We start from the raw sequence: 13,212 nt of genomic DNA, 5'->3' as shown, positions 1-13,212 counted from the left end.
AGAAAGATGAGCGCCAAAGAATTGATGCTTTTTAACTGTGCTATTGGAGAAGACTCTTGAAAGTCCCCTGAACTGCAAGGAGACCCAACCAGTCCATCCTAAAGGAAATCAGTCCTGAATATTCGTTGGAAGGATTGATGCTGAAGCTGGAACTCCAACACTTTGGGCACCTGATGCGAAGAACTGACTCATGATGCTGGGAAAGTTTGAAGACAGGAGGAGAAGGGGACGGCAGAGGATGAGATGGTTGAATTGCATCGCCGACTCAATGGACATGAGTTTGAGTAAGCTCTGGGAGTTGGTGATGGACAGGGAAGACTGGTGTGCTGCAGTCCATGGGGTGGCAAAGAGTCGGACACGACTGAGTGACTGAACTGAACTGAAAAACTTTTTACAAGAAAAGTAAACTACTGCCAGTGCAGCCTGGACAGTGACTCTCCCAGGAGCCTTGCTGGGTGCCCCCTGGTGGCCAGGGCACTGTGGCCTGGCAACCTCCCCTGGCGTGATTGGATGCCCACAGCGAGGGCCTGCGTGGCCCAGGGGGACAATCATGGTAGTAGTACACAGGTCCCTGCTTGACAATCTGTTCTCTGGGGGACAAGCTTGAAGGGGGCATTTCCCTGATTCTGTGATGTAAACGCTGCATGGTAGAATGTCAGGCTAATCATGTGCGTTCTCAGGGTGTGGGACTGGGGAGGGTCACCGAGCTGCACTGACTGCCCTGCTGCCCAGCATCCACCTGCACCTGGTTGCACCACCCACTCCGGAAGTAGCTCTCCACCCAGCTCGCTCCCCTCCCCTGTCCTCTTGAGCTACCATCCCCACTGCATCAGGGACCAAAATACACGATAAGTTTTGAATGTGAGTTCTTTTTGTCATCTTTGGCTTCAATGTCTGCATTTTAACCGTATGGAACAATCAGGTTGTGAAAGGAAAAGTGAAATGGAGTCAGTGATGCTCCAAGAGTCTCTCAGATGGAGACAGAGGCCTCTGAGGATGGGAATTATGTAGTCCCAGCCTGGATGGACTCTGAACCCATTACTCAGTAAAGTCACCCAGAACATCTCCAGAACCTGGTGACAGTCTCTCTACTTACCGGGCCCCGGCCCTAAAATGACTCATGGTCCCTTTCAGTTCAGTTCAGTCCAGTCTCTCAGTCGTGTCCAACTCTTTGCGACCCCATGAATCGCATCCCGCCAGGCCTCCCTGTCCATCACCAACTCCTGGAGTTCACTCAGACTCATGTCCATCGAGTCGGTGATGCCATTCAGCCATCTCATCCTGGGTCGTCCCCTTCTCCTCCTGCCCCCAATTCCTCCCAGCATCAGGGTCTTTTCCAATGAGTCAACCCTCTGCATGAGGTGGCCAAAGTACTGGAGTTTCACCTTTAGCATCGTTCCTTCCAAAGAACACCCAGGGCTGATCTCCTTTAGGATGGACTGGTTGGATCTCCTTGCAGTCCAAGGGACTCTCAGGAGTCTTCTCCAACACCACACTTCAAAAGCATCAATTCTTTGGTGCTCAGCTTTCTTCACAGTCCAACTCTCACATCCATACATGATCACTGGAAAAACCATAGCCTTGACTAGACGGACCTTTGTTGGCAAAGTGATGTCTCTGCTTTTGAATATGTTATGTTGGTCATAATTTTCCTTCCAAGGTGTAAGCATCTTTTAATTTCATGGCTGCAATCACCATCTGCAGTGATTTTGGACCCCCCAAAAATAAAGTCTGACACTGTTTCCACCGTTTTCCCATCTATTTCCCATGAAGTGGTGGGACCAGATGCCATGATCTTCATTTTCTGAATGTTGAGCTTTAAGCCAACTTTTTCATTCTCCTCTTTCACTTTCATCAAGAGGCTTTTTAGCTCCTCTTCACTTTCTGCCATAAGGGTGGTGTCGTGGTCCCTTTAGGACAAGTGTATTCCATCTCCTATCAGCGTCAGGCCAGGCAAGTTTGAACAAAAAGGGCTCATGGCTTTTTGTCTTCAGCGGTCCCTGACTCTCTTCCCTGAACACCCTTCCCAGGTCACCTGAATCTGGGTCTCCTAGACTGCAGTTTTTAAAACCCCAAGTAAACTCCTTTCTTTTGTGCTGCCACTCGATTATTTTGGTTGATAAGATCTGGGATATGGACTATTCCACAAGATACTTGTCCTGGAGTCAAAGTTACAGAATTCCACACGAACCACCAAAAAGGATGAATTCTGCATGAACCACTACCCCAGCCTGACACCAGCCCCAGAGTTGCAGCCTTGCTGTGGAGACTCAAACAGAAGAGCAAAAGCTCTGGAAGCTTGAGCCGGCACTGGATTCACCACACAGCAGGGGGATCGGGACTCCAGCAAGTCTTGGGGCAGAGTGCATCCATACCCGCTGGACAAGTGCAAGCCCCCAGTGGGTGCTGGCTCCACTTGAGAGACTTTTGGAGCATCGCTGATTACTTCTTTCTTCCATCAAAATCGAACACTTGGGATGAATGGAATGAAATGAATGGAAAGACAGAAGTTCTTAGCAGAGAAAGACAAATTTTAAAAAGAACCTAATGGAAATTCTAAAATTTGAAAATACAATGTCTGAAAAAGATTTCACACTCAACAATAAGAAAACAAACAGCCCAGTAAAAAGAAGATGTATGGATGACAAGTGAGCACAGGAAAAGACATTCATCAATAGTCAATAGGGGTTTACAAATTAAACCTTAAGCTATGCTAAGAATCTTCTAGAATGCTGCACACAAAGTCTGCAGCTGCTGACCCGGGTGCTGGGTCCCCTGCAGTGTCGCGAGAACCCGTACAGCCACTCCAGACATCCGCCCATAATTTTTTAAAAAATTGAACCTATACCTACCATATGCCCCAAATCATGTCCTGGGCATTTCCCCTAAAGAAGTGAAAACTTAACTGCACACAAAACCCACATGTGGATACTTGTAGCATCTTCATTTATATGACCAAAGGCTAGAAACGACCCACTGTCCTTCAGGGGGTGAATGTTGGAACAGACTGGTCCGAATCGAAAGATCAAACTGTGAACAAGTGCAGCAGCTCTGATGGACCTCAGTGGTTTCAAGCTGAGAAGGAAACCTTTCGAGGTCACATGTTGTTTGGCTCCACACCTCCCTTCACTGTACTTGTCTTCACCCCACTTCCCAGACACTGCTTTAAAAAAAAAATTGTGCCATCAGATAATGGTTTGCATTTTTAGCAATAAAGTATTTATTTCATACAGATTGTGGAATTCCCTGGTGTCTCAGACGGTAAAGAATCTGTCTGCAATGCAGGAGATCTGGGTTCGATCGCTGGGTCAGGAAGATCTCCTGGAGAAGAAAATGGCAAACCGCTCCAGTATTCTTGCCTGGAGAATTTCATAAACAGAGGGGAGCTACAATCCAAGGGACTGTTAATACATAGTGATGAATACTATGTACAGTACGTAGGCTGCTTTTTAGAGATCATGTCATTGAACCAAACTCAGGTCTGCTCACCAGCTGCTCGACGAGGCCCACTTACGGCCCCCGGGTGGTGGTGCGGAAGAGGGGAACATTAAGTGTGAGGTGCCTGGTGTGGGGTCAGGCTCCAAGGACAGGCAGCTCAGTCTCTAAAGACCCAAACTCCCTGATGGCTCCTGGGAAAGCTTTTAAAGGCCCTATGAGGAGAGGGTCTTGGGGTATGTGATCAGCTTGTGGCCGTTCCTCTGATTGGCTGGTTGTGAAGTAAGGGGGAGTCAACATCATCGGCCTTCTGGTTCCAGCCATCTGAAGGCTGCAGGCTGGTGGGCAGCACACAGTTAAATTCTCCCACCTGTGGTGAGGGGGGTCTCAATATCTGCAAAACAGTTCAAGAATATGGCTGAGAATATTATCTGTATTCTATATCCCAAAGGAATCAACTCTGAATACTCATTGGAGGGACTGATGTTGAAGATGAAGCTCCGATACTGATGCAAACAGCCAACTGACTCATTGGAAAAGACCCTGGTGCTGGGAAAGATGGAAGGCAAAGGAGAAGGGGGCAATAGAGGATTAGATGGTTGGAAGGCATCACTGACTCAGTGGACATGAACTTGGGCAAACTCCAGGAGACAGTGAGCGACAGGGAAGCCTGGCGTGCTGCAATCCACAGGGTCACATAGAGCCAGACGTGACTAGCAACTGAACAACAATAACAACGATTATCTACAATCCTTGAGGAGGAGCTAAAGGCCCTTGACTTAGTTTATTTTTTTATTTTTATTTATTTTTACTTTATTTTACTTTACAATACTGTATAGGTTTTGCCATACATTGACATGAATCCAGCACGGGTGTATATGCGTTCCCAAACATGAACCCCCCTCCCACCTCCCTCCCCATAACATCTCTCTGGGTCATCACCATGTACCAGCCCCAAGCAGGCTGTATCCTGCATCAGACATAGACTGGCAATTCGATTCTTATATGATAGTATACATGTTACAATGCCATTCTCCCAAATCATCCCACCCTCTCCCTCTCCCTCAGAGTCCAAAAGTCCGTTATACACATCTGTGTCTTTTTTGCTGTCTTGCATACAAGGTCGTCATTGCTGTCTTTCTAAATTCCATATATATGTGTTAGTATACTGTATTGGTGTTTTTCTTTCTGGCTTACTTCACTCTGTATAATCAGCTCCAGTTTCATCCATCTCATCAGAACTTATTCAAATGTATTCTTTTTAATGGCTGAGTAATATTGACTTAGTTTAATGATTACTTTTTTTTTTTTTTTTGGTCTAGCTTGACTGTTTTCCTTTGTTTCTGCATTTTCTCACTTCTGATTAAATTTGCTCTTCGGAACTCAAGGAAGGTCTAGGGGGCTAAGTCTTTTCTAAACAAGAAGCAAGGGATATGGTGAGTGGCCTGTTTCTACAAAGGACCTTTGGGGTCCTGCTGGGTTTAATTGCACTACAGCACTAATTGCACTACAGTTTAATAGACTACAGCATGGTATAAATCTAACTTTATATACACCAAGAAACCAAAGAGTTGCTGTCTCACTTCACCATGATTTTTGCTTTATTGCTGTGGTCTGGAATGAAACCCAGGGCTTCCCAGATGGCTCAGTGGGTAAAGAATCCTGCAGTGTAGGAGACACTGGTTTGATTCCTGGGTCAGGAAGATTCCCTGGAGGAAGGCATGGCAATATTCTTGCTTGGAGAATCCCATGGATGGAGGAGCCTGGAGGGCTACAGTCCTTGGGGTCACAAAGAGTCAGACACGACTGAAGCTACTGAGCATGCAAGTAAGCGTGGAACCAAACCCAAAGTATCTCTGAGTTCTGCCTGCAGATGGCCTTCTTTTTTCCTATTGCAGTATAGTTGATTTACAGTGCGGTTTTAGTTTCAGGTGTACAGCAAACTGAATCAGTTATCCATATACACATATCCACTCTTTTTTAGATTCTTTTCCCATATAGGTCATTACAGAGTACTGAGTTGAGTTCCTTGTGCTATACAGTAGGTTCTTACTAGTTATCTATTTTATGTAAAGTAGTATGTATACGTCAATCCCAATCTCCCAGTTTATCCCACCCCCTCCATTCCCTGGTAACCATGTTTGTTTTCTACATCTGTAATTCTATTTCTCTTTTGTAAATAAGTCCATTTGTACCCTTTTTTAAAAATTCCATGTATAAGGATGTCATATGTATTTGTCTGTCTCTGCCTGACTTACTTCACTCAGTATGACTATCTCTAGGTCCATCCATGTTGCTGCAAATGGCACAGTTTCACTTCTTTTAGTGTCTGAGTAATATTCCATTGCATATCTACATCACATCTTCATCCATTCTTCTGTTGATGGACCATTAAGTTGTTTCCATGTCCTGGCTATTGTAAATATTGGTGCAATGAACACTGGGGTGCATGCATCTTTTCAAATTAGAGTTTCCTCTGGGTATATGCCCAGGAGTGGGATTGCCAGATCATATGGTAGCTCAATTTTTAGCTTTCTGAGGAAACTCCATATCATCCTCCATAGTGCCTGTACCAATATGCATTCCCACCTTCAGCGTAAGAGAGTTCTCTTTTCTCTACACACTCTTCAGCATGTATAGTCTGTAGATTTTTTTGATGATGGCCATTCTGACTGGTGTGAGGTGATATGTCATTGTAGTTTTGGTTTGCCTTTGCATTTCTCTAATAATTAGCTATGTTCAACACCTTTTCATGTGTTTATCGGCCATCTGAATGTCTTCTGTGGAGAAATGTCTATTTAGTCTTTCTGCACACTTTTTAATTGGGTTGTTTATTTTTTTTTATATTGAGCTACATGAGCTGTTTGTATATTTTGGAGATTAATCCCTTGTTGGTTGCTTCATTTGCAAATATTTTCTCCCAAACTATGGGTTGTCTTTTTGTTTTGTTTGTGGTTTCCTTTGCTGTGCAAAAGTTTTTAAGTTTAATTAGGTCCCATTTGTTTATTTTTGTTTTTATTTTCTTTACTGTAGGCAGTGGATTAAAAAAGATTTTGCTATGATTTATGTCAAAGAGTGTTCTGCCTACATTTTCCTCTAAGAGTTTTATAATATCAGGTTCTACATTTAGGTCTTTATTTTATTTTTGTGTGTGACATTAAGGAGTGTTCCAGCTTCAGTTGTTTGCAAGTAGCTATCATTTTCCCAGCACCACTTATTAAAAAGAGACTATCTTTTCTCCATCAAATATTTTGGCCTTCTTTGTCATAGATTATGTGACCCTAGGTGCATGGATTTATCTCTGGACTTCCTATCCTGTTCTGTTGATCTTTATTTCTGTTTTTGTGCCAGTACCATACAGTTTTGATGAATGTAGCTTTCTAGTATAGTCTGAAGTCAGGGAATCTGATTTCTCCAGCTCCATTTCTCTTTCTCAAGATTGTTTTGGCTATTCAGGGTCTTTTGTGTTTCTGTAAATGACTTTCTGGCAAAGACAGAACCATAAGGTAGAGCAGATTCATAGGTTCTGTGCACTGAGAGCAGGGGAGGAGCTGGACTGGAAGAGGCAGCAGGAAGGACTTTTCAGGAGTGATGCTCTGGTTTGAATCTTGCACAATGATGCATTTGTCAAAACTCAGAATTGAACATCACGAAGTGGATTTTAAAGTATAGAAACTAAAAATAAAAAAAATTAGAGAGCCACTGCTCTGGAGGAAACATCAAGAGAACTGCTCCAAACTGAAGGAGATGAGGAAACATGAGACTATGTGATGAGTGGACCCAGAAACGTGGCTACACATGATATGCTCAGGGTAACCCTGGAAGGGGAATGTGGAGCAAGGGCTGCACAAGCTTATATGCTTCTGAGCTGTGATGACCCTCTTGTGGTTTTGTAACAGGATGCCCTTGTGCTTAGGAGAAAAGGAAATTGATAGTGACACATTTGGGGAGCAGGGTTGGCGTGTTGCAAATCCCTTTCAAATATTGGGAGAGAGACATTCAGAGACAGAGACAGAGGCTGGCATGATGGTACCTGGACTTTCACTGCTTAATTTTTCAAAATTTCTGTGCATTTTCAATTTTGTAATAGAAAGCACATATATTTTTTTTTAATGTCATGGGGAAAATAACTCTAGACATGTCTTAACATCTGGGGCTGAAATTAAATTCTAAATTTCTAAGCCAAAATAATTCTACAGCATTTTCCAGTCACGCCTTCCAAACTAAAGGGATGTGTTTATTGTTAATAGACTCAGCATCTGCTTGGAAAGTTCTGGAAACCAAACCAAGAATGTATTTTGCTCACAGACTTGCTTCCGTCCTTTGAAGGGGCTGCAAGGCACTGAGCAGGGAGCTCCCTGCTACAGGGCCTGGTTGCTAGGCTCGCTGGGGGAGGACCCACCAGGCCAGTGCCCCTAACCAGGAAGCAGGGGTGCTCCCCTCTCTCCCATGGAATGGATCCTGGGGGGCTGCAGGAAGTGGGCAAGGTGGGAGCTGTTGTTTTCATCTACTAGGTTGATCACTAGATGCTAGCCTTCCACTTGGATTCACCTTCACTTGGTGCTTCCAAATTTATAATGATTTTATTTCTGAACTTTAAATGCTTGGAAACAGCAATGATTTTACCATTTTATTTAAATTTCACCAGTGATTCCAAAGCCAGGAACACATAAACTACTGTCATCTCAAGTGAGCAATTTGCAAATTTCTTTTTCTTGCAAACCATGATTATCCATCAGAAAATATGGGGACTTTTCTCTAAATGACCTCCTTTAAACCTTACACACACACACACACACACACACACACACACACACAGGACTTTTGGAGGCATATTTATCAATAAACGGACATTACTTGAGCATCAGGGTTTGAATAATTTGAGCTGCACCCTCAGAGTCCTGGAGGCCCTGCCCAGATGGCTGAGAACCTGCTTTCTGGACCAAATGGACCCTGGCATATCTTTTCTTGGCTCCCAGAGTAAACGTCATGGGGTGAAATAAATTCACTTTCACTGACTCTCCTCTTTGGATTCTCTGTCACTGTTTTTGCTTTTGGTTCTTGGCCAGGTTGGTTGGTGAGGGTGCCAGCTGGGCTCAGCTGAAACACCAAGTGGCAGCTCAGGACCCTTAGGTGGTGGGGGTGTGAGGGCGGGGTGGGGGGGTGGGGGTGGGGGTGGGGGGGCGGGGAGCGGGGGGAGACGGTGCAGGCGGGGGGGCAGGCGGAGATGGTGAGGGGTAGATGGTGGGGGGAGACGGTGCAGGCGGGGGGAGACGGTGAGGAGGTAGTTGCTCGGGGGAGACGGTGCAGGCAGGGGATGGGGGGAGATGGTGAGGGGTAGATGGTGGGGGGGAGGAGCAGGGAGGGAGGCAGCCGGGGAAGGAGGTACTGGTGGGGAGGCACTAGGGTGCCTGTGAGAAAGGGATGGGGAGAATTTTAAACAAATGGGTGAGGGACGGAGCCCAGCTGAGACTGTCCAGACACCAGGGCTCCCGCCCCTCTGACCAGCCGGGGCCTCTCTAGTGGCTGGTGGCCTGTGGTGCCTTCTTAGGGCTGCTCTGGGAGAGGGACTGGCTGGAGAAACCATCCCTGCTGCTGCTGCTGCATGAGGGGGCAGTCAGGGGGTGAACTTCCTCCTCCAGGGTGACCCCGCAAATCCTCTGGGAACAACAGTTCCTCCAAGGCTGAAGTGCGTCATCCCCCCAGGCCATAGTCCCTGGAGCATCACAGCTGGATCACCAGCAACATCAGAACATTGGACCCTCTCCCTTCCTCCACTGCCTCTGTCCCCTGGTGCTCCTAGCAGAGCAGCCAGGCCACTCCGTCCGGCCGTGAGGACATGAGGCCACTCCGTCCAGCCGTGGGGATGTGTGGTCTCTCTGTCTAGCTGTGAAGACATGTCCCTCTTGGGGCCTCACCCAGTGCCAGGTGCCTCCCTCTCTCGCCAGAACTGCCCCCACCTGAGAGCCTCCTATTCCACTGACTTGCCCTGTGAGGGGCGTGAGGCTCCTCACCCTGGGTGGAGACACTTGCTTGCTTTCAGAACAAATCCAGGCAATTTTGGGAATTCACAAGAAGAAGGTGTGAAGTGTGATGTGAGTAATGTAAGTGCATTAACACATTTCCAGTTTGATATGGAATTATTTCTCTGATACGTAACAACAAGCCAATAGGACCAAGACTCACTGGCTGCAGGCCCAGTTTGTGTTCACAGCTTACAAAAACGCTTGCTTTCCTTTAATACCCAACAGCGTCTCCTGTGTTTGAATTCATTACTTTCATAGGAAAATTGGGCCACAGCCCAGCTCCGCAGCAGACTTCTAGGGAGTACTTCACACTCTGTTCTCCTAAAGCAGCTGGATTCAGCCGCTAAACTCGAGTCCCAGGAAGGAGCGCCATGCAGAGATGAGTGCTGACCTCATGAGCAATTCCAGGTCCATTCAAGGGGAGGTTTACTCACTCCTCACACTGAAGACCCGACACAGCAGCCCGTGGTCTTGTTGGTCTCCTGCTTTGTTGAGTTTTCTGATGCAACAGCAAGTCTGGACCAGGGGACATCAAGCCCCTTTCTGTGACCCAGCCCAGGCTCCACTGCAGCCAGGAGTGGGTGTCGCCCTGGGAGAGGCCTGACACTTCTGTTTCCTGGAACTGAACTGTCGCCCACACTCAGCCCACTCCCCTTCCAGCTCTTCCCCTCTGTTCTGCCTCCAAGTGCCCCTGTGTGATCCCCCAGTGCTCCAATCAATTCTTCAGCCAACACCATCCTGTTTTGGGGCCTGTTCACTCTCGCTGGCTAATATCCAGCTACTTCTCATGGTTTCTTGCTCTTATTCCACACTGTGAAGGACCACCCGTGAGTTTTCAAGTATATTTCCTTCCTCAGACTTATATGACCTTGAGATCCAGGAGGGTAGAAGAACAACAGAACTATCTGAGGAAATAAGGGAAACACACTTGCTCAGTTCAGTTCAGTCGCTCAGTCGTGTCTGACTCTTTGTGACCCCATGAATCACAGCATGTCAGGCCTCCCTGTCCATCACCAACTCCCGGAGTTCACTCAGACTCACGTCCATCAAGTCCGTGATGCCATCCAGCCATCTCATCCTCTGTCGTCCCCTTCTCCTCCTGCCCCTAATCCCTCCCAGCATCAGAGTCTTTTCCAATGAGTCAGCTCTTCGCATGAGGTGGCCAAAGTACTGGAGTTTCAGCTTTAGCGTCATTCCTTCCAAAGAAATCCCAGGGCTGATCTCCTTTAGAATGGACTGGTTGGATCTCCTTGCAGTCCAAGGGACTCTCAAGAGTCTTCTCCAACGCCTTGCTAGAACTACAGAAAGGTGAACGTCCTGCCCTCACAGTGTACGTAGAAGAGCCAGTGGCATGTAGAATGACGTGGACGTGAGGGTGCTTGGGCCTGGATATTTTGGGGTGATTTGTGGACATTCCAGAGGGAGAGAGCAGATTCTCCGAACAAACAAGAGCCAGGTTCACAGCATGGTCTGGCTTATGACCATGGTCAGATCAGTGCAGTGGACTGACCTGACTTCTGTGACCATGAAATGATCATCACGGTAAGTTTAGTGACCACCGTCATCTCATGCGTGTGTGTGTGCTCGTCGCTCAGTCGTATCTGACTCTTTGCAATCCTGTGGACTGTAGCCCGCCAGGCTCCTCTGTCTATGGGATTCTCCAGGCAAGAATACTGGAGTGAGTTTCCATGCCTTCCTCCAGGGGATCTTCCCCACTGAGGAATCGAACCCACATCTCTTATGTCTCATACAGACACAATTAAAGAAATAGAAAAAAGGCCCAGCCGCAGGCTGTCTCCAGCAATGCAGGATGTAGCGCTGGGTGCACAGCCCCCAGTAAAGCCCTCTGCCCGCCTGTCTCCCACCACAGGGAGCTCTCTGCCCCTTAGGGCTGAGAGACCCCACCCTTTCCCCAAGCTGAAGCAGGAGGGCTCTGAGGCACCAGCCAGATGTCGTCTCACAAGGGACCCTTGGTGGCCCAGGGCAGCAGGGCTCCTACCGGCAACAGGGCAGCTGACACAGTGGAGCTGGCGGAGCTGGGAGCCCGGGTAGAGAAGACGGGCAAGTGGGCAATCAGAACCCAACCAAAGCTGAAGAGGAGCAGGCATACCCAGAGCCTCAGGAGGCGGGGGAGGAGGTGTGGGCCCCTGCAGGCCCACCATGCCATGGAGAAGGAGGAGAGCTTGTGCACGAGGTCTGGGAGGTGTGCTGGAGGGCCATCCCATATGATGCGCTCTGGACTGGCTGAAGGACAACAACTACCCGCTGCACGGCCACTGGCCGCCCATGCCCTCCTCCTGGGCCTGCTTCAAGAGCATCTTCTGCATCTACACGGAGACTGGCAACATCTGGACCCTCCTGCTTGGTTTTGCGCTGTTTCTCTTTCTGGGAATCCTGACCACACTCAGACCAAACATGTACTTCATGGCTCCCCCTTCAGGAGAAGGTGGTGTTTGGGATGTTCCTCCTGGGAGCGGTGCTCTGCCTCAGCTTCTCCTGGCTCTTTCACACCATCTGCTGTCATTCAGGGACAGTCTCTCGGACTTTCTCAGAACTGGATTATGCAGGGATTGCCCTACTGATTATGGGGAGCTTTGGACCCTGGCTCTACTACTCCCTCCACTGCTCCCCACAGCCACAGCTCATCTGCATCTGTCGTCTGTGTTCTGGGCATCTCTGCCATCATCGTGGCACAGTGGGACTGGTTCACCACTCCCAAGCACCGACAGACAAGAGCAGGAGTGTTCCCGGGGCTTAGCTTGAGTGGCATCATGCCTACCACGCAGTTCACAATCACAGAGGACTTCATCAAGGCCACCATGGTGGGCCAGACGGCTGGTTCCTCCGCATGGCTCTGATGTACATCACCAGAGTCGGCCTCTATGCCACACGCGTTCCCGAGCACTTCTTCCCTGGAAAATTCGACATATGCTTCCAGTCTCATCAGATCCTCCATGTCCTGGTAGCGGAAGCTGCCTTCACCCTCTTCTATGGTGTCTCCAACCTTCAGGAGTTCCGATACAGCTTGGAAGGGGGCTGTACTGATGACTCTCTCCTCTGAATCGCCCCCCAAGGGTGCAAGAGAACTTCCCAAGCACTTTTAAAATAACTTCTTTGCTTAAGTGAGAGGAAGAGTCTGAGTTGTCTGTTTCTTAGAGAATTCTGTACCGACCAAGCTTCAGCCCACTTCACACTCACTGGGCAATAAACTCTCCATTTCCTCCCTGAGAAAGGTAGGGGAGAGCAGGCGTGGCCACCCTCCCCCCGGCCGCCCCCTTGGCCAGGCACCTGCTGTCCCCTCCCAGAGACTGGGCTGTGAAGCTCACCGTGAGCTCTGACGCCTCCTCCCACCATTCTGGGGAAAAGCGATGGACTGGGACTCTTCAGAAATTCTGTTTCTGGAAGAAACTGTCCCTCCCTCACCTCTGACCTGATTTGTGACCTGGCTTATAACAGGCCATCCATTTTTGCAGCATACTTTTCAAAAACAGTTATAACCTGGTCCCATCTTTCTAGGGCCTGGGCCTGCTCACAAAGCAGGAAGGACAAAGCCACCAACTTTGACCCCGCCTGGCTAGTCCTGGAAGTGTGTCCAGGCTTCAGATAACTTGAGTTTTAATTTTTTTTTCTTGGCAGAGTAGTGTAAAATTAAAGTGGGGAAAGATACTTAATATTTAATACTAAGCTTTAAAAAGAAACCTACTATCATTGTTATGCAACTTGATGCAAAGAGTACGATGATAATAAAAGT

The 13,212-nt window shown here is 47.9% G+C and overlaps 1 pseudogene; it reads left to right on the top strand.

Annotated features, from left to right (window-relative positions):
- Positions 1–11,410: 11,410 nt before the first annotated feature.
- On the top strand, positions 11,411–12,522 carry LOC138428245 (adiponectin receptor protein 1 pseudogene; annotated as a pseudogene).
- Positions 12,523–13,212: the final 690 nt, after the last annotated feature.

Source organism: Ovis canadensis, chromosome 1 (assembly GCF_042477335.2).
Source record: "Ovis canadensis isolate MfBH-ARS-UI-01 breed Bighorn chromosome 1, ARS-UI_OviCan_v2, whole genome shotgun sequence".
Classification (NCBI taxonomy): Eukaryota; Metazoa; Chordata; class Mammalia; order Artiodactyla; family Bovidae; genus Ovis; species Ovis canadensis.
This window is presented reverse-complemented; position numbering and strand designations above follow the sequence as displayed.